The sequence below is a fragment of the Pinus tabuliformis genome, chromosome 9 (genome assembly GCF_031772625.1).
Source record: "Pinus tabuliformis cultivar Carrire ecotype Pingquan chromosome 9, CPIR1, whole genome shotgun sequence".
NCBI classification, from domain to species: Eukaryota; Viridiplantae; Streptophyta; class Pinopsida; order Pinales; family Pinaceae; genus Pinus; species Pinus tabuliformis.
Genome location: NC_142307.1, coordinates 1,786,599,045 through 1,786,622,382, shown reverse-complemented (window position 1 = coordinate 1,786,622,382; position 23,338 = coordinate 1,786,599,045).

The window sequence follows — 23,338 nt, the reverse complement described above, 5'->3', positions numbered from 1 at the left end:
CACAGCAAAATCGCTCAACGCTCTGTGAATTACCCTTGCCAGAATGAGCTCCCTTCCCCAAGCAAACCACATACTTAAACCGCATACCATGTCGAATGAGATGACCAGCATTGAATGCCCCTCGCATGACAGCCATTCCTTCCCTCGGCTCCATTAAGGATGCTCAGAGGCCGCTTCCGTTGTGAAGTTTCGGCGGCTTGCAGCATTTAAGGTTGAAGCGCCATCACGTGGCAGCCCATGCCCAGCATGTGGCTCGCCATTAAATATCTCAATGCCACCCGCATCCGGGGCTAATTAAGGTAAAAGTTAGTTGAAAAATAAAAATTAATAATTAGATCATTATACCTGAAAAAAGAAAAATTAAATAAAAGAATAAAAATAATAATTAGATCATTAAAAAAAAAAGAAAGTAAATAAATAAATAAAATTTTATTATATATATATATATATATATATATATATATATAAGAGGGAACGACACAAAAAATAAAACGGAAAGGGACCCAAAAAAAAAAAAATACAGAGCAAAGAGGAAAAACCCTAGGAGGAAGGAAGGCTCCATGGGGAACACAGAAAGCTAGCACAAAGATAATAAGGGGGGGAAGGAGAAAGACTAAGAAGACAGGGAAGGGATCCAACAGCTACTGATTTTCCAGCCGTCATCTCTATTGAGATTGTTAGGCCTTCTTTCTCAATAGAGATGACGGCTGGAAAATCACTAGCTGTTGGATCCCTGCCCTGTCTTCTTAGTCTTTCTCCTCCTCCACCCCTTATTATCTTTGTGCTAGCTTTCTGTGTTCCCCCTAGAGCCTTCCTTCCTCCTAGGTTTTTCCTCTTTGCTCTGTTTTTTTTTTGGTCCCTTTCCGTTTTATTTTTTGTGTCGTTCTCTCTTTATATATATATATATATATATAGTAAAAAATTATTTATTTATTTATTTACTTCTTTTTTTTTAATGATCTAATTATTAATTTTTATTTTTCAACTAACTTTTACCTTAATTAGCTTTGTTCTCTATTATATATTTTTATTCTTATTATTCTTATTATTATTATAATTTTTATCTAATTTTTATCTTTACTACCTCCTTCTTAATTATATTTCCTAGTTTTTGTTTTTTATATATTTTTATTTATTTATTTTTATTATTTTTTATTTATTTATTTTTTTTTATTTTTATTTTTATTTTTTATTTTTTTAATCTAATTATTCATTTACTTTATTTTTCCTTTTATCTTTTAAACTAACTTCAACCTTTTTTAGCTCTGTTCTTTATTATAGTCCTAGATATTTTTATTTATTTGAGTTTATTTTTAGTTATTTGTTTTTCCTTTTTTATTTTTGATTCATTATTAATTTTGTCTCTGCAACTAACTTTTACCTTTACTAGCTTCATCCACATATTTTATTCCTATTTTTATATTTATTTATTTATTCATTTATTTTTTAATCCTAACTAACCATTATCCTATACCCTATGTATATTATAATATTTCTTATAACTTATAATTTTAAACCTTTTAACTAACTTTTAACATTACACCTATTAAATTAATAAATAATTAATTAAATAAATAAAAATAATTTTATATATTTTAATGGAATGGTCATCGAATACAACTATATTATTAAAATGACTTTTTGACTCTGGTCATAAGTCAAAATTAGTCGTTAGCCAAGATAGCCATTGGGGGCTCTGCTCAGACTATTTAACTTGCTTAGTTGGATCTGTTTCTTCAACTTGTCCTGACGATGAACCACACTAGTTGGTTCGAAACGCGTCGACAAAGGTCTTACCTCATGTGAAATACGCCGAAATTCTTCTTACAACCTTACTTTTGTTACTCTTTTTATATATTTGATTGCACCCATCATAGTAAATATATTTTGGGGTCGGGTGGAGTGTGAGGTTTGTATAAGTATCAAATATTATGTTCATAATAGGGGCTTTTATTAGTCCAAGATATTCAATATCTTGAATGTATGAAAAAGTACAACTGCCAATTTCTGCTTGTTAAACTATTGCGTCCTCTTGTTTACTTTTATGGCATAGGTTCAAGTCTAAGAATTGATTTCCCCCCGTTCACTTGATTTCTATGCACTGATTCTTGAATTTCTGTTTCATAAGTTTCCATCCCAATAATGCCATTTCAAAGAGATATAATGGTGTCTAATGGTGGATTTTCTTTAAAGTAAACTCCAACATACTTCAAAATACTATAAAAATGTAAAGAGGGGAATCATAATGAACTGGAACAAGACCTAGATGACTTGCAACCAATCCCTTCTGCTCTGACTATCTAATTCCAAATTTATTATAGTTCTTTTTCAATTTTGCTTCACCTTTCTGACTACCCTCCACCAAAGCTTCCTAACATAAACAGAGTAGTACAAAAAATGCTAGAAGAAATTTGAATGAATATTCTCTAGGAGTTGGTTTCGCTCTCTAAAAAGGGCTTAACACATCCAATAAACCAAATTGGTTTAATGAAGATGTTAATAAATCCTTAGTAGGGTAAAGAACCCTCTGAGAACTGAATACCCAAACCAAGGTTATTATCCTCAATCAAAATTCGACCTTTAGGCAACACTACTATCTATTCTTGTTATAAATGTTTAAGGCACCGGTCAAACATTGATTTTGTATCTTACTCGAAACACAAATGAATAGAAGTCAAATATATTATAATTTCCTTCCTAGCAACTTAATTTATTTTAAAATAAGACTTCCAAAACACGATTTTACCATTGTACTGAAACATCTCATTCCACCCAATGATATAATTTTTTTCCGAAGAAAAAAGACGAACTTTTTATATAAAGGATAAAAAGTTACAAGCAGATGCAAAAAAGAATTCAGTTCTATGAGGGCTTCTCCCTCAGCAAACAAACCAGAGAAAGATCATGCTTCTCTTAACTAACCATGTTCTTCAGCAAAAAATCCCAGTTTCCCTGTGCCGAGCACAGTTTGCTTCCCCTTTGGGATCCAAAACCACAAGCCTCAGTCTTCATAACAGACCAAAACTCGATCCAAATAAACAGCAGCAAAAAACCGTGGGCCTCCATGTAAGGAAAACAACCCACAACAAAATGACGCCCACATACCTTGGGCAGTTTAAGTTTAGTCCAGAATTTTGTTTAGAACAAAAGGAAAAAAGACATGCAGGTATATACAGAAAAAAAAAAAGGAAAGTTAAAACAGCAACAGATAAAGAACAACAACGATTATGCATAAGGCGACAGATCCGTTTCTTGGATCTGATCATGCATTTTTTCAGTCACTTTCCATATGCCCACAGCCTGCTGTAGACCGTCTTTAGATAGCTTATCCGCGGCTTCATTTCTATCCCTGTATATGTGTGCAATTGAAAAAACATTAAAGGACTGTTTTAATGTCAAGCTCTCTTCAAGAAGTGGCTTCAACATGTAGTTTTGACATCTATTGTTACCATTTACCCACTTTACTACATTTAAGGAATCTCCAAAAATCTGAATTGCGAAGATGTTCCTATGGATAAGCCAACAGAGAAGGAGATTTAGTGCCGAAAGTTCAGCGAAATTGTTTGATCCTGTTCCAATACCCACTGAAGCCATTAAGGAGTGAGATTCTGATAACTGTATAACTATCCCTGCCCCAGCTGAGTTATTTTGAGATGCCCCGTCAAAGTAGGCCCACGGGATGCCTGCTCCCAATGATATAATTGTGGATAGTATTGATAACCAATTGTAAGAAGTCATGATTCTCATTTAATTAATTTTAATTCATACATCCTCATTCTTTTTCTCAATATTTATTTTTAATCTCTTAATTATTTCCTTGAATCTTAAATATTTATTGTTCTTAAGCAAAGTCTTTCAGTAGATATCACATAAGAGTTATTTTTGGCAACCCGTTTCGAACCAAAAAGTGTTTTTCTTCTTTAATTGTGTTAATTTAATTCCATTACTTAAAACTACTTTGAACTTGTTAAATGTTTCACCTAACACATCAAATTATAATTCTTTTAGTGTTTATTCCTTAATCTACTTACACAAAAAACCATTACACAAGTATTCCAAAATTATATTTAACATGTTGAACCACTGTGGTAATATTCACTCTCTTAATAGAAAAATTGTTAACTATCAACACTAAGATTAGAGTTTAAGAATATATCTTCCTTATTAAATCCGAGCCTTCAATTTTTTATTTAGAAGATAAAAATTTTGTTTTTTTTTATTTAAAAAAAAGTTTTTAAAATTTCTATTCCCAAAATAAATTCACCTATCCACATAATTATAACATTGTGACCATGGTAAAAACATAAGAAAGGAAATACCACAAATCATATTAGATGGTTGCATGGAAATATTAGCTCAACCATATAAATTAAATAGATGGTAAATGCCCATACCCATCAATCCATAATAAAAGCCAGAACTCATTTATCAACTCGTTTTCAACCATTCAGTGTGATTCATGTTGTTAAAATTAAAATGATCATATAAATAACTAAATTATAATTTTATTTTAAATTAGGACAACAATGTAAATTAATTTGTTGGTAAATGGGGAATCAACGTATGGTTAGAAAATCACAAATTCACCCCAACTTTATCATGAAAATTGTCAAGTTGCAAATAACTTTGCTATAATGCCATCGACTAATACAATGGCTTATCAATACCATATATGCATATGACATGTGTTGATACGACATTTTTTTAATTAATTAATTTGAGATGAATTAATGAAAAGAGCATAACTAATATTCCATGGAGGATAAATCTCTACCATCCACCTAATAATTACTCATAAATTCCCTAAGAAACTCTCCAACCAAGTATGGTAGAGATGTTGATGTAATTTAAACATTTTAGCTAGGTAAAAATAAAATAAGAAAATTAAAAAAAAATAGCCATATAAAAATAAATTAAAATGACACATGGTATTCATATGGTCCATATAGTCTCTTTAAAGCGGGAAATTAAACTAGCCTAGATCCATCTTAACTCTAGATCTACTAACTGCTCAGAAGAATCAAATGTCTTTAGATGCAAACCTGAAATCAAATCTCTTTAGATGTAAACCACTTTAAGAGTGAAAAGAGATTTGATCACTCTTGGTACTTGGTAGATCCACAGTTAAGATGGACATAGGTTGCTTAAGTTAAAATTTAGAAGACCTATTATGAAATAAACATGTTGATATTATGAAATAAACGTGGGTATCAATATTATTTTATTCTTATCAAATGGAAGTAATTGTACCGAGAGAGACTCTCTAGCCCAATATGGTAGAGATGCTGTAATGTAATGTAAATATTTTAACTAGGTCAAAATAAAATATAAATATAAATAACCATATAAAAATGAAATAATAATATAAATAATCCATGGCGTTCATGTGGAATATAGCTTTATTTAAAGGAGAAATTAAACCAACCTAGATCCATCTTAACTGTCGATGAATCTCATAACATGCAAATCTCTTTTAGATTGAAAAGATATTTGACCCCTTTTAATGCTATTTAACCCCATATTACAACGAAGATTCTTAATCTGTAAATATGTTCTGTTACAATATCCAATACCATGTTTATCAATACCACATTCCCAAAAGCCATAACTTATTTTATATGACGCTTATATTTTTTTAATTATTTAATTTAATTAAAAGAGGAAAACATACCTACCTACTTTTCACATCATATTTATTTTGAAGATACTAAAATAGCGAACACGTTTCACTTGCCTAAGTTTGTTATATCCACGTGGCAGGCTTAATTTGTAATATCCATGTTGCATGCTTATATAAAAGAGAATGTGCATAATAAAACCATGTAAAGCATCTCCACATCAATTAGTTTAACTTTTAGCCTTCTTATGAATATATATATCTTTTTTCCACCTCGATAGCAATGTTTTAAAAGATGTTGCTGACAAAAACTTACAGCTTTCTTAAATCATTTTATTTGAATTTATGTATAGCTCTTTCGAACCAGACTTTAAATTCCCACGAGTTACCAAAGGAGCAACACGAAGTTACACCGTTGGTAAAATACTACAACGAAAAGTTAGATATCCGGACACCGTTGGCAACGACTACAACAAAAGATTAGATATAGGTGTAAATACCGACTTTGAGGTTGTGGCAATTCAAAAAAGAAAAAAAAGCCAAAAACCAGCCAAGACGAAACCCGAGAGCTGCAGAGCAGAGAGAAGTTTGCAAAGCTAAAAGGACGAAGACTGATTGCATAAATGAGAGAAACACAACAATAAGTTTGCATATGAAAGTAGAAAGTTGTAAACTCAGAGAAAGTGAGAGCTACATTTAATTCAATTTTCTATAAGAAGAATTTGAGAATTTCAACAATGAATATTTTTTAATCTCAATTATTGATTCTATGAATGTTTGTCCTTACTCATTTATATATAAACATAAATTCACATTTGCGAAGATTATGCAAGGGCGATCGAACACACAGGTCATAGTGTGATAAACATTTAGTTTGCTGTCTAGACAAGGTGGAAAATATAAATACACACGGAAAGTTATATATATGTATATGGAATTTGACAAAGAATGAAACTGAAAAGTGGAGCAGAGATTACTCTTCTCGATATTCTTAATGACTAAATAGGTTACATTGTAAACAACAATAATAAATAACCGAACTAAAGCTCGACACCTTTGGAGTAGAACTCAAGTAAGACTAAACTGCTTATCACACCTACCAGACAGGAAATCAGTTAAGATGATACCTAACCAACAACTAACTAATAATGAGATTAATATGTCAACATCCCCTCCTAATCTCAATCGTTACATGTAGTGAAAATTACAATGCCAAGTTGTTTTCCTTGAAATTCAAATACACTCTTGTCCAATGGGTTTGTGAAAATGTCTACTAGTTGATCTTTTGAACCACAGAAATAAAGTACTATGTCCTCATCATTGACAAGCTCCCAGATGAAATGAAAACGAGTGTCGATGTGCTTGCTTCTTTTTTGGAATACCTGATTTTTTGATAAGGAAATAGTTGAATAGTTATCACAGTAGATTGGATTTGGCTCCTTTTGAATATTTGAAATATCTTTCAATAATCTTCTTAACCACACAGCCTGACAAGCTGCTGAATTTGCTGCCACATATTTTTCCTCTGCAGAAGATATTGAAACGATTGTTTTTCGGATGCCCATTAAATCAGATTGTTTCCAAGAAGAAAAACATACCCTGAGGTGCTTTTGTGATCATCTAAACTCCCTACATAATCATTGTGTGTATAACCTAAAAGTGAACAATTTTCAGAATGTGTATAAAACAAACCATAATCTATTTTCTCGGCAATATACCTTAAGATCCTTTTTGCAACCTTCCAATGAGAAATCTTAGGTGACTGCATAAACCTAGAGACAAAACTTGTTGCAAACATAATATGAGGTCTAGTTGAAGTGAGATATAACAAGCTACCAACTAGACTTTTATATAGTGTGGAATCAACTGGTGGTGCTACATCTTCTTTTCTCAGTTTTGTGCCTTGAGAAATTGGTGTATCTGCAGGTTTGCAATTGGTCATTCTGAACTTTTTGATGATATCACTGGCATATTTTTGCTGACCGACAAAAATTCCATTAGCAGATTGGTGAATTTCAATGCCTAAGAAGTATTTCATGACTCCTAGATCTATCATATCAAACTCTTTTTGCATTGTTGTTTTGAAATCTTCTAACATCATATTTCCTGTATAAAGAAGATCATCTACATAAAGGCATACAATCAAAATTTTACCTTCATGCATTTTGGTATACAAAGTTGGCTCATGATTGCTTCTAAAAAAACCACTTTTGATGAGATAGGTGTCAATGCGACTGTACCAAGCTCTTGGAGCTTGTTTCAAACCATACAAGGCTTTCTTCAATCTGTATACCTTATGTTCCTGTCCTGTTACTTCGAAAACATGAGGCTAACCTACATAAAATTCTTCCTGCAATATACCATTTAGGAAAGCAGATTTTATGTCAAGTTGATAGACTTTCCATTTGTTTTGGGTTGTTGTGGACAAAATGGTTCTCACAGTGTCTAACCTTGCTACTGGAGCAAAGGTTTCACCATAGTCGACACCAAACTATTGTGAGAATCCTTTGGCAACCAACCTTGCCTTATGTTTCTCAATCTCTCCTTTTTCATTCAACTTGGTCTTATATACCCATTTTACATCATTTCCGGTTTTGTCTCCTGGGAGATCAACTAATTCCCAAGTCTGATTCTTCTCTATGGCATCAATTTCTTGGTTCATTGCATCTACCCAATGCTTTTGTTTCATTTCTTCTTCAAAATGAGTTGGTTGATATGAAAGAAATTCAAACATATTATGCTAGTCAAACTCATGCTCTTGCTCATATATTTATCTGACACTTCTTGTTTTCTGATTGTCCTCTGAAGATGTTGAATCACTAGTGGGTTCACTGCTTGAAGATGTACCTTTTTCAGAATGGTATGACTATTTTTCAACCTACAATCTTGGTGGCTGTTGCGGATAAAAAGATTGGCTTGAAGCATCATAAACTTCATCAGACCAAGATTTATTTTCAAAAAATTTTACATCTCTCCTTAAAACAAACTTCTTTGTAATTGGATTATAAAGTCTGTAGGGCTTTGAGTGCTCACTATAGCCTACGAAAATACATCTTTCACTCATATGATCAAGTTTCTTTCTTAGCTTCTCGGGAACATGTGAAAAATCTACTGATCCAAAAATTCCAAAGTGAGATACATTTACCTTTCTACCATCTCATGCTTCTTGATGAACTGTATCTTAGAGAGTGGTTGTTGGAGATTTGTTGAGAACATACACTACCATCGAAACTGCTTTAGCCCAATAATTGTTTGACAACTTCTTCTCATGAAGCATACATCTGGCCATGTTCATGATTGACTGATTTTTCCTTTCTACTACTCCATTTTATTATGGAGTATATCTTGTTGTGTTCTACATTATGATTCCTTGTTGTTGACAAAATGCTTTGAAGTGATTGGAGTTGTACTCTCCTCCTCTATCGGATCTGAGTACTTTCAAAGTCTTTCCACTCTACTTTTCTTCTTCTACTTTGAATTCTTTGAACCTTGAGAATGTATCTAATTTGTTTTTCAGAAAATACACCCATGTCTTCCTGCTATAATCATCAATGAATGTTAGAAAATAAAGACTACCACCAATTGACTGTGTCTGCATAGGACCACATGTATTTGTATGGACAAGCTCTAAAGGCTCTTTTGCTCTAGAGGAAGATGTGGGAAAGTTGTCTCTTTTATACTTGGACAAAACACAAATTTCACAATTACAGTCTTTCTAATTCATAGTAGGGAGACCAATGACTATTGACTGTTTCTCAAGCTGACTTAAACTTTTGAATGTTATGTCGCCATATTTGGAATGCCATAGCTAAGACTCATTTATTCTTGACACATTGTGTACATAAGACTGTGAAAGATTTCGACTTCTAAGAGTCAAATGAAACATCCTATTCTTAGTTTTTTTAACCTTAGCTATCAGTCTTCTATTGGGAGGTTTGTTATAGATATAACATGTGTTCCCTTGAAATATTACATCATAACCATGTTCCATCAATTGTCCGACACTAATCAGGTTATGCTTCATATTTGGAACATAATAAACATCACGCATATATTTTTTCTGATTTTGTTTAGTAAGAATAGGAACAATACCTTTTCCTTCAACTCTAATGCAATAATGATGTCCAAGAGTAATTTCTGATGTTATGGAAGCATCTAGATAAGAAAGCAGATTTTTGTTACCTATCATATGATTGTTGCAGCCAATGTCCATCAACCAAAGATCCTTGTTGTGAGTGTCTTTAGAAACATTGCATGAAAGAAGCATTGCTTCATAGGATTATCCTTCATTGTTGGAAAGATGGACATTTCCTCTGTGCTGATCTGACTATTTCTTTTTGCATTCATTTTCATAATGCCCAAATTTCCTGTAGTAATAATGCTAGAAATTATATTTTCTTCAAGGTATGGTTCTTTGAGTTTGATTTTGTGGAGGTCTCCACTACTCTACTGCATGATGATGTTCTAATCTGCTCTTGCTTCGGCCTCTGCCTTACTTGTTTTTGCCTCTATATCCTCTGCCTCTGCCTCTTCCAAAAGAGAGTTGTGCTTTGAAATCTTGTTCCATGGAATCTTCTATCAAGTTGAGTCTTGTTTTGTGTGCTAGAAGCGATCTAATAAACTGTGCTACTAAGAAAGTTGTAAGATCTTTGGATTCAAGAATCGTTGTTACAATCATGTCATATTTCTTAGGTAGAATTCGAAGGACATTCTGAACAATTTTCTCATCTAAAATAGTTTCATCGATGAGCTTGATCTGATTTACTATTCCCACAACACTAGTCATGAATCGATCCACATTTTCTGTGTTAGTCATCTTTATGGTTTCAAACTATGATCTGAATGTCTGTAATTTCACTGTCTTCATTGTATCATTACCTTGATACGCACCTTTCAAGATTTATCAAGCTTCATGTGTTGTGGATGCGTCTGTTATCTTATCAAAAATAGAGTCATCTAATGAGTTTTGAATCCAACATTTGGCTCTGTGTTCTTTCTTTTTGAGTTCATTCGTTGCATTTCTCTGATTATTAGTAATGGTCGCCCATGCTTGTTGAGTCAGGTCTACATATGCAGCCTGAAGTGTATCCCAACACTCTTGGGCTTGCAAGAATGTCATCATTCTCAAAAACCAAAACTCAAAAATTTTGCCAAATAGAGTTGAGGTCTTTGGCAAAGAACCGAGGAAGCCATTTCTTTGAATGAAAAATATCCGCCTTTTCTTTTAAAAAATCCTTTTTCTTTCCAAATTTTTATAAAAAAACTTGAAAAATTTCTTACATTTACTTTCAAAGTTAAAAAAAAATACCTTTAAACAAATATCGAAGTTTAAAAAAAAAATACAAACCGACTTACACCTCTTTCTTTCCAAGTTTTTATTTAAAAAAAACTTAAAAAAGAAAAATAACAAACCCTTTTCTTATATTAAAATAACAAACCCTTTGAATATATGTTTTATTCAAAAAATACCTTTCAACTCAGGCATACCTCATAATCTCATAAGGTATATCAGAAGGTTTTAATTTACTTTTTAAAATGCAAATGAATAGGCCCACGGATGAAACGAAAATACCTCGTCGACCTGGTTAATCAAAAAACCTTGAATCTGGTTTGACTTTTGCGAACCCAGCAGAAAGAATGGGTAGGCAGCGTACTAAAGCTTCTCTGGACGGTGAAGGGAAACATGCTAAAGACTTTGTCATAGCTGAAGGCTAGCGTTATAACACTAATGAACCATTCGTCAACAAGAAGGAGCATTACATCGAAATCGGTCCAAGGAACAGGCAATTAACGCTTTTGATCCCTTCACTGTCCAGCGTTAGTGGTGTTACTAACGCACTGGTTTGACTCTTGAACACCGTGCACAAAAAAATCAGGTTTTTCTTCAAACAACTTCGCAGCAACCTTCGTCTCACACTTGCTTCACTTTGCTACGATCTCTGTAGAGAATCTCTATTTTTTTTTAATACACACGTATGAACTGCTCCTCTTAACCAGTGTTATGCATTCCACTTTGATCTCTGTTGCTCTGTCAAAGAGTCTTACGTAGTCTAAACTGATACCATGACAAAGAATGGAACTCAAAAGTGGAGCAGAGATTGCTCTTCTCAATATTCTGAAAGAATAAATAAGTTACATTGAATACTAAACTTCTTATAACACCTAGCAAACAAGAAGTCAATTAAGATAACACCTAACCAACATGTAACTAGCATTGAGACTAATATCTCTACATAATTATAAAAACATAAACATTGTATTTATTGGTACATATTTCATGTACCGTCCTTGAAAAATATATACCTATCATTCATGCATCTTAAGCTTGTTTCTTTTACATAAATATCTCTCTGCTCTTATATAGTTACAAATAAAGTGTTCCTAAACTACAGTGGCCCACACACTCTCTACAAAAAAACGCGTCTAATCAGCAGAAGTGATTAGTGTAGAATTAACTTATATTTTAGTAGCTTTTCCTAGTAGCCATAGTACACTCTCTCTGAAGGAACGCGTCTGATTAGGACAAGTGATTAGTGTAGAATTAACTTGTATATTAGTAGCTCTTTCTCGGTAGTAAGAGTATTGAGCGTCAGACAACGTCCTCTGCAATTCGAAATTCCAAGCTATGCTGTTGGATTTACTATTTATTTGTGGGTGTGTATAATGGGGTTGATGAGCATCTACATTTTTTTCTTTTTTGTTTTTACAATTTTTTTACAATCATCATCCACTTGTGGTTGAGAATAGTGGGATTCACCAAGCTCTTTACATAGTTGTAGATCGTTTGCTATAGATCCACCTTTATATTCAACTTCAATGTTCCCCTTACACCAAAAATCCTCTTAAGGGTATCCCACGCCTCCTTGGCTGTCTAGGCATTTGAAATATAGGGAAGAATGTTGTCATCCACAAATTCTTTTCTGCATTTTAATGCGAACGCATCCATTTTCCTCTTCACTTCCAATTCCTTAAAAAAATCTGCATACATCTCTAGTTGTTACCTTGACTTTCTTAGCTTCTTGGCTTTTCTCATTTGTTGATTATTTATTGAGTGTTGACTCACTACAACTCAACAAACAATTCAAACTTCAAAAATAACGACTACACCTCAACAATGGATTTTTGCTACTTAACTTCCAAAAAAACCGATTGTATATAAATTCTCTACCATAACAATACTCACAACTGATTTGAGAAACGTGCCATTTAGTTTTAATACACCCTCTTTAAAAAAAAATGAATTTTCTTTTGAAAAAATCATTGACCTTTTGAAGAAGAAACTTTCAAACATGAGTAATGGGCTTTTGTTTTTTACGAACCCTTTTGAAAATCACGTAGACGCTCCTCTTTAATAACAAAATTATTTTCATAAAAAAATTGACTCAATCAATTTTTTTATAAAATAAAATTTTAAACAACACTTCGTTGAAAAACGGTGGTTGCCTTCCGAAGTTATTTATTTTCATCCCTCGAACCTTTACACAATGCGCTTGACTTTTCGTGCTTAGTGGGGTTTAGTGCTTCGAACTTGGCATTCGTTTTTATTGCCGCTCGAGGTCTTTCACCCTGACAAGCTCATCTTTGATGAGTGAACTGTTGGGGATTTTTCTGTTAAAATCCCAAAAACAACCAAACCAACTGAACACAGAGAATAATGCTCTGTTTTCTCCACAGGATCTTGGAACAGGGAAGTTTTAAAATTTCTGAGCAGACAGAGATTTCACACACAAACAAATTTATATTCATTAATAAAAGCAACTGTTGTTACAAATTTCTTCCTCTCTCTCTCAGAGGGATTCACCAGGAACATTTGAGTTCCACACAAAAACTACTCTGTTTCACTTTGCAAGTCTTCACACTGCTGTAAAAAAAATTACATACGCTGCTGCGTGCTCTCTTTTTTTTTTACTTCGCACTGTTGTGCATTACAATTCCAATTAAATGGGCGCTGCTGCGTCTCCCCTCTTCACTCTCATCAACACAACAAAAAAAACATTACATATATATATGACAACAAAAGGAAATTACTTCACGTTTTCACTTGCCATGCTTCCGTAAAAGAAATAATGAAAATTAAATGATTTTACCAGCTTTTACTTGTGCCCATACTCCCGCTGGAATAAAATTAAAAACTTCATCAAAACTTACCAAGCCACAGTAAATTGCATTTACTGTTTTACTGACATTCACTGGCGGTAAGTAAAACTTTTACATCACGTCAAATTTATTTTGCTGCTGGCCTGTACTTCAACCATTGACTTCATTTAGATTGCATCACAGAATCCCATTTGGCGGAACACAAAAATGGGGCACACACATATGATGCGATCTGCGATATGCGATCGGATCGCATCACACCATCTTAATCACCAGAAAACAAAACACATATTGGAGGGTGACAAGGTGAGTTGCGATTTGCGATATGCGATAGATCGCATCGCAAATAAAATAAACTTGCAGTTGAAATTATATTTCAACACTCCCCTTTAATTTCAACTGCTGGGTTATCAATCATACCCAAACATTTCCTCAAAAATTCAAAGCTCTTCTGATCCAGTGGCTTTGTCAGGATGTCTGCTACCTGTTCTTGAGTCCTGCAATGTTGTAGAACAATTTCTCCATTGTTCACCAATTCTCTGATGTAGTGAAACCTTGTATCAATGTGTTTCGTTCGCTTGTGAAACACAAAATTCTTGGACAACGCAATAGCTGAGATATTGTCACAAAAAATCACCGTTGTTGTAGCCTGCTCTTGGCATAGACTTCTTAACAGTTTCCTCATCCAAACCGCTTGACATGCTGCTGCTGTAGCTGCCACGTACTCTGCTTCTGTTGTAGACAATGCCAAAATGGGTTGTTTCTTGGAAGCCCATGAAATTGCTCCTGAACCCATGTGAAAAACGTAATCGGATGTGCTTTTTCGATCATCCACACTTCCAACCCAATCGCTATCGGTGTAGCCAACTAAATCTGAATTTTCTGAAAAAGTATACAAAATGCCAAATTTTTTTGTACCTTTGACATACCTCAGAATTCTTTTTGCTGCCTGCCAATGTGCCTCTTTTGGCCTCTCCATGAATCTAGAAATCAAACTAACATCATGCATTATATCCGTCCTAGTTGCAGTTAAATACATAAGGCTTCCAACTATGATCTTGTACAACCTAGGATCAAAATCCTTGCTGTTGTCCTCTTTGCTGAGTTTTAATCCCATTAGTGTGGGAGTGATTGCTGCTTTGCACTCTTGCATATTAAACCTGCTCAACACTTCATTTACATATCTTGCTTGAGAGATAAAAATTCCATTTTCATTTTGATCTACTTCTATTCCTAAGAAGTATCTCAGCAAACTCATGTCAGTCATTTCAAATCCCTCTTTCATGACTGTTTTGAACTGTTCAATGAGGTAGTCATCATTACCTGTAAAAATTACATCATCAACATACAACACTAAACTTAAGATCTTACCATCCTTTTCTTTGATGTAGACTGTGGGTTCTCCCTCACATTTGTCAAATTCATTTTCCAGTAGATAGGAGTCTATTCTACTGTACCACGCTCTTGGCGCTTGCTTCAACCCATAAAGAGCTTTCTTCAATCTGCACACTTTTTGCTCTTCACCTTTCTTCTCATAGCCTAGAGGTTGTTCAATGTAAACCTCCTCCTTTAACACTCCATTTAGGAAAGTTGACTTCACGTCCATTTGGTAGACTTTCCATTTGTTTTGTGCTGCTATGGACAGCACTGCTCTCACGGTTTCCATCCTTGCAACCGGTGCGAAATTCTCCTCATAATCTCTCCCATACTGCTGCTTGTATCCCTTGACAACCAACCTTGCTTTGTGTCTTTCAATTTTTCCTTCAGCATTGCACTTGGTCTTATAGACCCATTTGACTCCAATGACTTCTTTACCTTTTGGTAGCTCAACCAAATCCCATGTCTTGTTTCTTTCCATGGCATTCATCTCCTCATCCATAGCTTCTATCCATTTCTTATCTTTAATAGCATCTTCGAAATGAATAGGATCATCAGCATGACAATACAAGGCAAATAAGGAATTCATTCCTTCATTATAAATGTCACTTAAGTTTATGAATTTCTTACCTCTTTCACTTGGTGTGCAAGTGCTTGAAGATGCACTTGAATTTCCTCCTTGTGGTGTGCTTGGAGAAGCACTCTCATTTCTCCTCAAGGGTGTTCCTTGCTGTCCTTGTGTTGGCGCTGCTGTTTGGGGATGTATTTCTACCATTTCCTCATCATCTTCATCATGAGACAAACAATTTTTAACATTAATTGTTTTCTCTATGCTTCCATCCCAAGCTTCCTCCTCAATAAACTGAACATCTCTGCTCACAAAGAACTTCTTAGTGGATGGGATATACAACCTGTAAGCTTTGGATTCCTCACTGTATCCAATGAAGATACATTTCTCCCCTTTGCTGTCCAACTTCTTCCTTAGCTGATGAGGAATGTGTGCATAAGCCACACATCCAAAAATTTTCATGTGGGTGACTCCTTGCTTTCTCCCACTCCATGCTTCTTCCGGCACTTTGTTTATTACATCTTTTGTAGGACACCTATTCAAGATATATACAACACAGTTTACGGCTTCAGCCCAATAATCATTTGGCAAATGTTTTGCCTTCAACATGCTCCTTGCCATATCCATAATGGTTCTGTTCTTCCTTTCAGCAACTCCATTTTGCTGTGGGGTGTACCTTGCTGTGAATTGCTTGTGAATTCCATTTTCTCTCCAAAAACATAAAAATTCTTTGGAGATATAATCACCTCCTCTGTCTGTTCTCAAAAATTTGATGCGCAACCCACTTTGATTTTCCACAAGTGCTTTGAAATTTTGGAATTTTTCAAACACTTCCTATTTGTTCTTCAAGAAATAAACCCAAGTTTTTCTTGTAAAATCATCAATAAATGTTAGAAAATATTGGTTGCCTGCTAAAGATGGGGTTTGCATTGGTCCACATAAATCTGAGTGGACAATTTCTAAGGGTGCTTTTCCCTGATGGAAAACTTTCTCTGTGTTGTTTCCCCAAGATGCAACCTTCACAAAGGCTGTCCGGTTTCTCTATCAATGGTAATCCCCTTACCATTCCTTTTCTGCTCAACAAGTTAAGACCTCCAAAGTTGAGATGTCCAAATCTCAAGTGCCACAACCAATTTTCATCTTTTGGTTGGCTTTGGAAAGCCTCTTGGGAAACTGCTGCAATTACTTCTTTGTTTTTCAAATCTGCCCTTATTCTGAGCGGGAACATTCTGTTCCTTGTCATCTTCACTTCAGCAATGCATCGCTTGCTGGGTGGAATATCCATGATGGTGCATACATCATTTTCAAAGAAAACATTGTACCCCTTATGGACAAGTTGTCCAATACTCAAGAGGTTACATCTCATTCCGGGGACATAGTATACATCTGCTATGGTTTTCCTTTCTCCTTGCTTTGTAAATATTTTTACCTCTCCTTTTCCCATAACAGAGACTTTACTATCAGTACCAAGTGTAACTTCTGATTTCACATTTTTATCTAGGGCAGAAAAGAAGGCTATGTTTCCTGTCATATGGTTGCTGCAACCTGAGTCTAAAAACCATATATCTTCACTATTTGTTTCGGCCATGTTACAAGCTAACAATACACTATCTTGGCTGACATTTTCTCTAGTAATATTTGCACTAGAGCTATTATTCACATCATGCTGCTTCTTCCTACATTCACTTGCATAATGCCCATATTTTTTACAATAATAACATTGGACATTGGGTTTTTCATACCTTTGTCCTTGAGCATGATGTTTTCCTCCTTGTTGGTTGCTGCCTTGACCTTGGTTCTGATTTGGATTGCTGCCTCTTCCTTGAGCATTCGCTGGACTGTTCCTTCCACCTTTGTTTTGGCTTCTGCCTCTTCCTCTCTTATTTCCTCTGCCTTGACCTCTTCCTCTTCCAAAGGACATCTGGGTCTTGAAGGCTTGCTCTAGAGATGAGTTTTCATTTCTACTCAACCTCTGCTCATGTGTGATCAGTGATGCATGAAGTTCATCAACTGAAAAGTTTGAGAGATCCTTTGTCTCTTCTATGGTGTTGACAATCACATGGAACCTTGAAGGTAGGCACCTCAATAGTTTCTCCACAATCCTCCTTTCTTCAAGTATCTCTCCATGAGATCTTATTTGTGTGACCAGGCCAATTACTTGAGTGAAGAATGAGTCAATATTGTCTGACTCCTTCATGCACAGGTTCTCAAAATCTTTCCTCAGCAACTGCAGTTTTGCTGTCTTCACTCTCTCCATTCCTTGATAGGTTGTTTTAAGAGTTTTCCATGCTTCTTTGGATGTCTTAGTTGCTGCTAACCTTGGAAACACGCTTCCATGCACTGCCTGATACAAGAAGAAGAGGGCTTTTGAGTCCTTCTTCTTGTGGCTCTTTAACAGATCTTTCTCTCCTTGAGTTAATGCATTAAACTCATTTTCATCTGCTGGTTGTTCAAAACCATCCTCAACTATTTCCCATAAGTCTTGGGAAGCAAACAAGGCTTTCATTGTTATTGCCCAATAGTCATAGTTTTTACCATCAAATAATGGGAGCTGCATACCCATGCTATTGCTGGTGCTGGTGCCAGCCATTCTTGCACTTTTAACTATGTTTCAAAATACTTCACTGTGTATTTAAAATAACAGACTGTCTTCAACAGCAACACACAAAAAAAACTTGAGAAATACCTTGGATTCTTTTCCCTGAGTCTTCACACTGCTGGAGAAGTTGCTGCATCAAAGAAACCTTCCTTTAGCTTCTTTGACGCCTTCAAAGAGCCTGGACTAGCTCTGATACATCTGTTTGAGATTTTTCTGTTAAAATCCCAAAAACAACCAAACAAACTGAACACAGAGAATAATGCTCTGTTTTCTCCACAGGATCTTGGCACAGGGAAGCTTTAAAATTTCTGAGCAGACAGAGATTTCACACACAAACAAATTCCTATTCATTAATAAAAGCAACTATTGTTACAAATTTCTTCCTCTCTCTCTCAGAGGGATTCACCAGGAACATTTGAGTTCCACACAAAAACTACTCTGTTTCACTTTGCAAGTCTTCACACTGCTGTAAAAAAAATTACATACGCTGCTGCGTGCTCTCTTTTTTTTTTACTTCGCACTGTTGTGCATTACAATTCCAATTAAATGAGCGTTGTTGTGTCTCCCCTCTTCACTCTCATCAACACAACAAAAAAAACATTACATATATATATGACAACAAAAGGAAATTACTTCACGTTTTCACATGCCAAGCTTTCGTAAAAGAAATAATGAAAATTAAATGATTTTACTAGCTTTTACTTGTGCCCATACTCCCGCTGGAATAAAATTAAAAACTTCATCAAAACTTACCAACCCACAGTAAATTGCATTTACTATTTTACTGACATTTACTGGCGGTAAGTAAAACTTTTACATCACGTCAAATTTATTTTGCTGCTGGCCTGTACTTCAACCATTGACTTCATTTAGATCGCATCGCAGAATCCCATTTGGCGGAACACAAAAATGGGGCACACACATATGATGCGACCTGCGATATGCGATCGGATCGAATCGCACCATCGCAATCACCAGAAAACAAAACACATATTGGAGGGTGACAAGGTGAGTTGCGATTTGCGATATGCGATAGATCGCATCGCAAATAAAATAAACTTGCAGTTGAAATTATATTTTAACATGAACCAAGCATAAACGAAAATTGCTCCCCCTTTTTTTAATTAAAATTTCTCCCATGTGGTTTGGCAGTTTCGATGGCTTTTTATGGGTGATTTTGTGCAATCTTTCAACTCACAGGTTGCGGGGATTTTATGTTTTCTACAATTTCAAATGTTAGTGATGTTTTTTTTGGGCTGGGATGTGAAATTCATCCAGTGCTCTCTCTTGACAGACGCACTCTCTTATTCACAGCCTGCGAAATTCAAGCTGCTTTTGCACCTTCTCTTTGGTCTCTCGCAACCGTTATTTCTTTTTCTGAGCCGAAAAAAATCTGTATCGCTGCTCTCTGGAGTTTTATGTGACCTGGCCTCTTCTCTCTGCTGCTCTCAAAAAGTCTTACACAGCATACACTTTGATACTATGAAAACAATGGAGAGAAATCGTGGAGCATAGATTGCTTTTCTCAATATTATTTATGATTTAATTAAATAAGATTACATTGAAAAAAATCAGTAATAAATCAATCAGGTAAATAAGATTACATTGGAAAAATAGGGAATAAATCACTGGAGTGAAACTGATTAAACTGGACAAGCTAAAGCTAAACTAAAACACTTGGATAACTAGTTTTGAAACCTAGCAAAGTGCCTGAAATTAGATTCTCCAACAATCTTCATGAGAAATATATAGTGCTTCTCTCTTATCCGATGTTGTCTCCACCGAAGAAAAAGAAAACGAGCTAGAAACACCCTCGAGTTGGTTTGTTTCTGTCATCCAATATTCTGCTCCTTCGATCTGCCACGGCACTTCAAAAACGAATTTCCACACATCTTGCAATAATTTAAAATCTCCAATACAAACTATCGATAACAAGCAATTTACTAAGTTCAGAAGAAAACCTAGAAAGAGCAGAGAAATAAACGAAGAAGATCTCCCTCACAAATTCAGAACAAAGAGAAAAATAAAACAAGGAAAATAGACGATTGAGCGCAATGAACAATTCTTACCTACCTAACAATGGCCCTAATTCTTTCTAAGAACCCTAAGTCATATTCGAATCCTTGACCTAGGAGCTGCTGACGAAAGAGTCGTTCTCACTGGTCAGAAATATTATTTTGTTTTAAAGGTGATTCCCACGTTTTGATTTATTGACCACCAACAAACTATTCGGATTTGGTATCGTTCCATGTAACAAAAGGCTTAGCAGGACTGTGGGGGTCTTTGTCCTACCTTTCCAAAAACTTTGTCTACAAACGGAATAAAACAAAGTAATCCATGAGAAGCATATTCCTCTAAAATTTGTCGGAATTTTCTGATAAATTCCATAACAGACAGACAAAAATTGGTTTGGTTTTGCACAGAAAAACAGAAAATCGCTTGCTGGAAACGATGTTTCAGCAACACAGTTTTTTTTCAGTTGCTGTAACTTGTGTTGCAGCAACGCTGTTCGTGGTGTTGCAGCAACGTAAATTTTTGACGTCAAGTATTTTTTTTGAGTTACGGTGTAACAACAACATGAAAAATTAACTTCTGTTTATTAAAAATAAACTAATTGTTACAGATTTGTCTTCCTCATACTGAAGGAATTTCACAACTTCTATTACAAAACAGATTCACCAAGGAATTCTTCTATTCCACACAAATAAACATCTTTTAAACAAATTTCATTCAAATATCTGCATTGCTGTGCATTTTTCCCTTTCTGCTCTCTACTGCGCTGTTGCATCTACTCCTGCTGTGCACTGCTGTGCGTTTCACTATCTGGAAAGTATTATCTTCACGCTGCTGCGTGATCTCCTCTGCTCTCTATCAATCTGCTGCTAACCTCAAAATAGAACTACTGTGTGGTATCTATATGCTAAAACATATCTGATTTAAATAGTAAAATATTACAGAATATCTTCTAATGCCTATCACCGAATTTAATGCAGCAAGGTGGTGATGCTTCTATGAAAAAACAAGTCGGATATCTGCAGGGGAATTCAATTGAAACTTTAATGCATATTAATGTGCAAAAATATCGGGCTTGACTTTAAGGCATTGAATAGGCTGGAGTATTTACTGGAAATCCAGTTGTTCATTGTTGCAGTTGGAATTAAATTCCAACACTCCCCCTTAATTTCAACTGCTGCATACCCAGACATTTCCTGAAATGATCAAAAGCTTTCTTTGCTAATGGTTTTGTCAAGATGTCAGCAAGTTGATCCTCTGTTCTGTAGTGCTGCAAAAAAATCTCACCATTGTTAACCAATTCATGTATGAAGTGAAATTTGGTGTCTATGTGCTTTGTTCTTTTATGAAAAACAAAGTTTTTAGAAAATGCTATTGCTGAGCTATTGTCACAGTAAATGGTTGTGCCATTTTCTTGTTCATGACACAAATCTTTGAGAACTCTTCTCAGCCATCTGTTTGGCATGCTGCTAGTGTTGCTGCCACATACTCTGCCTCTGCTGTTGACAAAGCCACAACTGGTTACTTCCTGGAAGCCCATGAGATGGCTCCCAATCCCATATGAAACACATATCCTGATGTGATTTTCCTGTCATCAACACTTCTAGCCCAATCACTGTTAGCGTAACCTATCAACATGAAACTTTCAGAAGAGGAGTATAAAATACCTAACCCCTTCGTTCCATTCACATACCTTAGAATCCTCTTGGGTGCCTGCCAATGAGTCTCTTTCGGTCTTTCCATAAATCTGGAGATTAAACTCACAGCGTGCATAATGTCCGGCCTAGTTGCAGTCAAGTACATAAGGCTGCCAACTATGCTCTTGTACAGTTTTGGATCAAAATATTTGTTGTTGTCTTCTTTGTTTAATTTCAGCCCCACTACTGTTGGAGTCACAGTAGCCTTGCTGTTCTGCATGTTAAATCTCTTCAACACAGCTTCTACATATTTATCTTGAGAAATGAAAACACCATTTTCACTTTGGTCTACTTCAATTCCAAGAAAATATCTTAAGAAGCCCAACTCAGTCATTTCAAATTCACTGTTCATGACTACTTTAAAATCAGCAATGAGAGAAGCATTGTTACACAATAATTTGTCACCGTTAGTCACCGTCCCTATCGCCCCATTTCCATACATTGGAGGATGCATTCCGGGACCTGTGAGCAGTGACATAACCCAAAAACACTTGCATTATGTTCCCCTGAGTATGTACTTCATGTTCCCTGAAGACACCTTCTGCAAATTATCCCTGAAAAGTGCTCTTTTTCCATTGGCGTAGGTCCACAGTATCTTACCCGTGCCAATAACTGAGATCCTCATAAGAGGGCGCGACCACTGGTGCTCTGTCACAGAACAACACCTGCGCCAGCCCAGTTTAGTAATGATTTTTGCCAAAAGCACGCCCATATGATTTTTTCCCTTTAGATCACGAAGCCTTTTGAGGGAAAAATCCAGTGGATAGAGGTCGAGAGTCATCATCTATCCTTGAAAACTATCCACAGTAGCTTTTCCGAGATAATGCCAATCCACAATGGGTGTCCTGGTTCATCGAATCTTTCCACCTTCTCCATCTATAAATATTTGTCCTCATGCATTAGACAAGAGTGCTAGTTGTTGAGTTCTTGAGTTCTTGGAGGAATGCTAGTTATGATTATCATGAGAGATAATGAAGCATAGAGAGGTTATGCTGTCGGAGAGGAGATACATTGCAAGACACATATAGTTGCTCGCCCAGCGAGAGGAGAGGTTCAACGTCAGAACCTTGGTTGTAACTTTTCCTGTCTATTATTAATTAATGAGCGACTGCTATTATAGTTCCAATCTCATTGTCTATTATAGTGATGTGTGATTTATTTCCTTTTTGACTGAAATATAGTTGTGGCTTGGTAGATTTTATGCTGTTATCTGTTCCTTCCTTTGCATGTGCAGGTGTTCGTTTATGATCTGCTGGAGCGAGGGAGCGGGAATATCAACTCTGCTTCGGCTACATCATTGGATTCCAGGGTGGTCTTTTTAATTCACCTTTAATGTACAACTAGGAACTTGCGTGGTAGCGTGGTTTGAT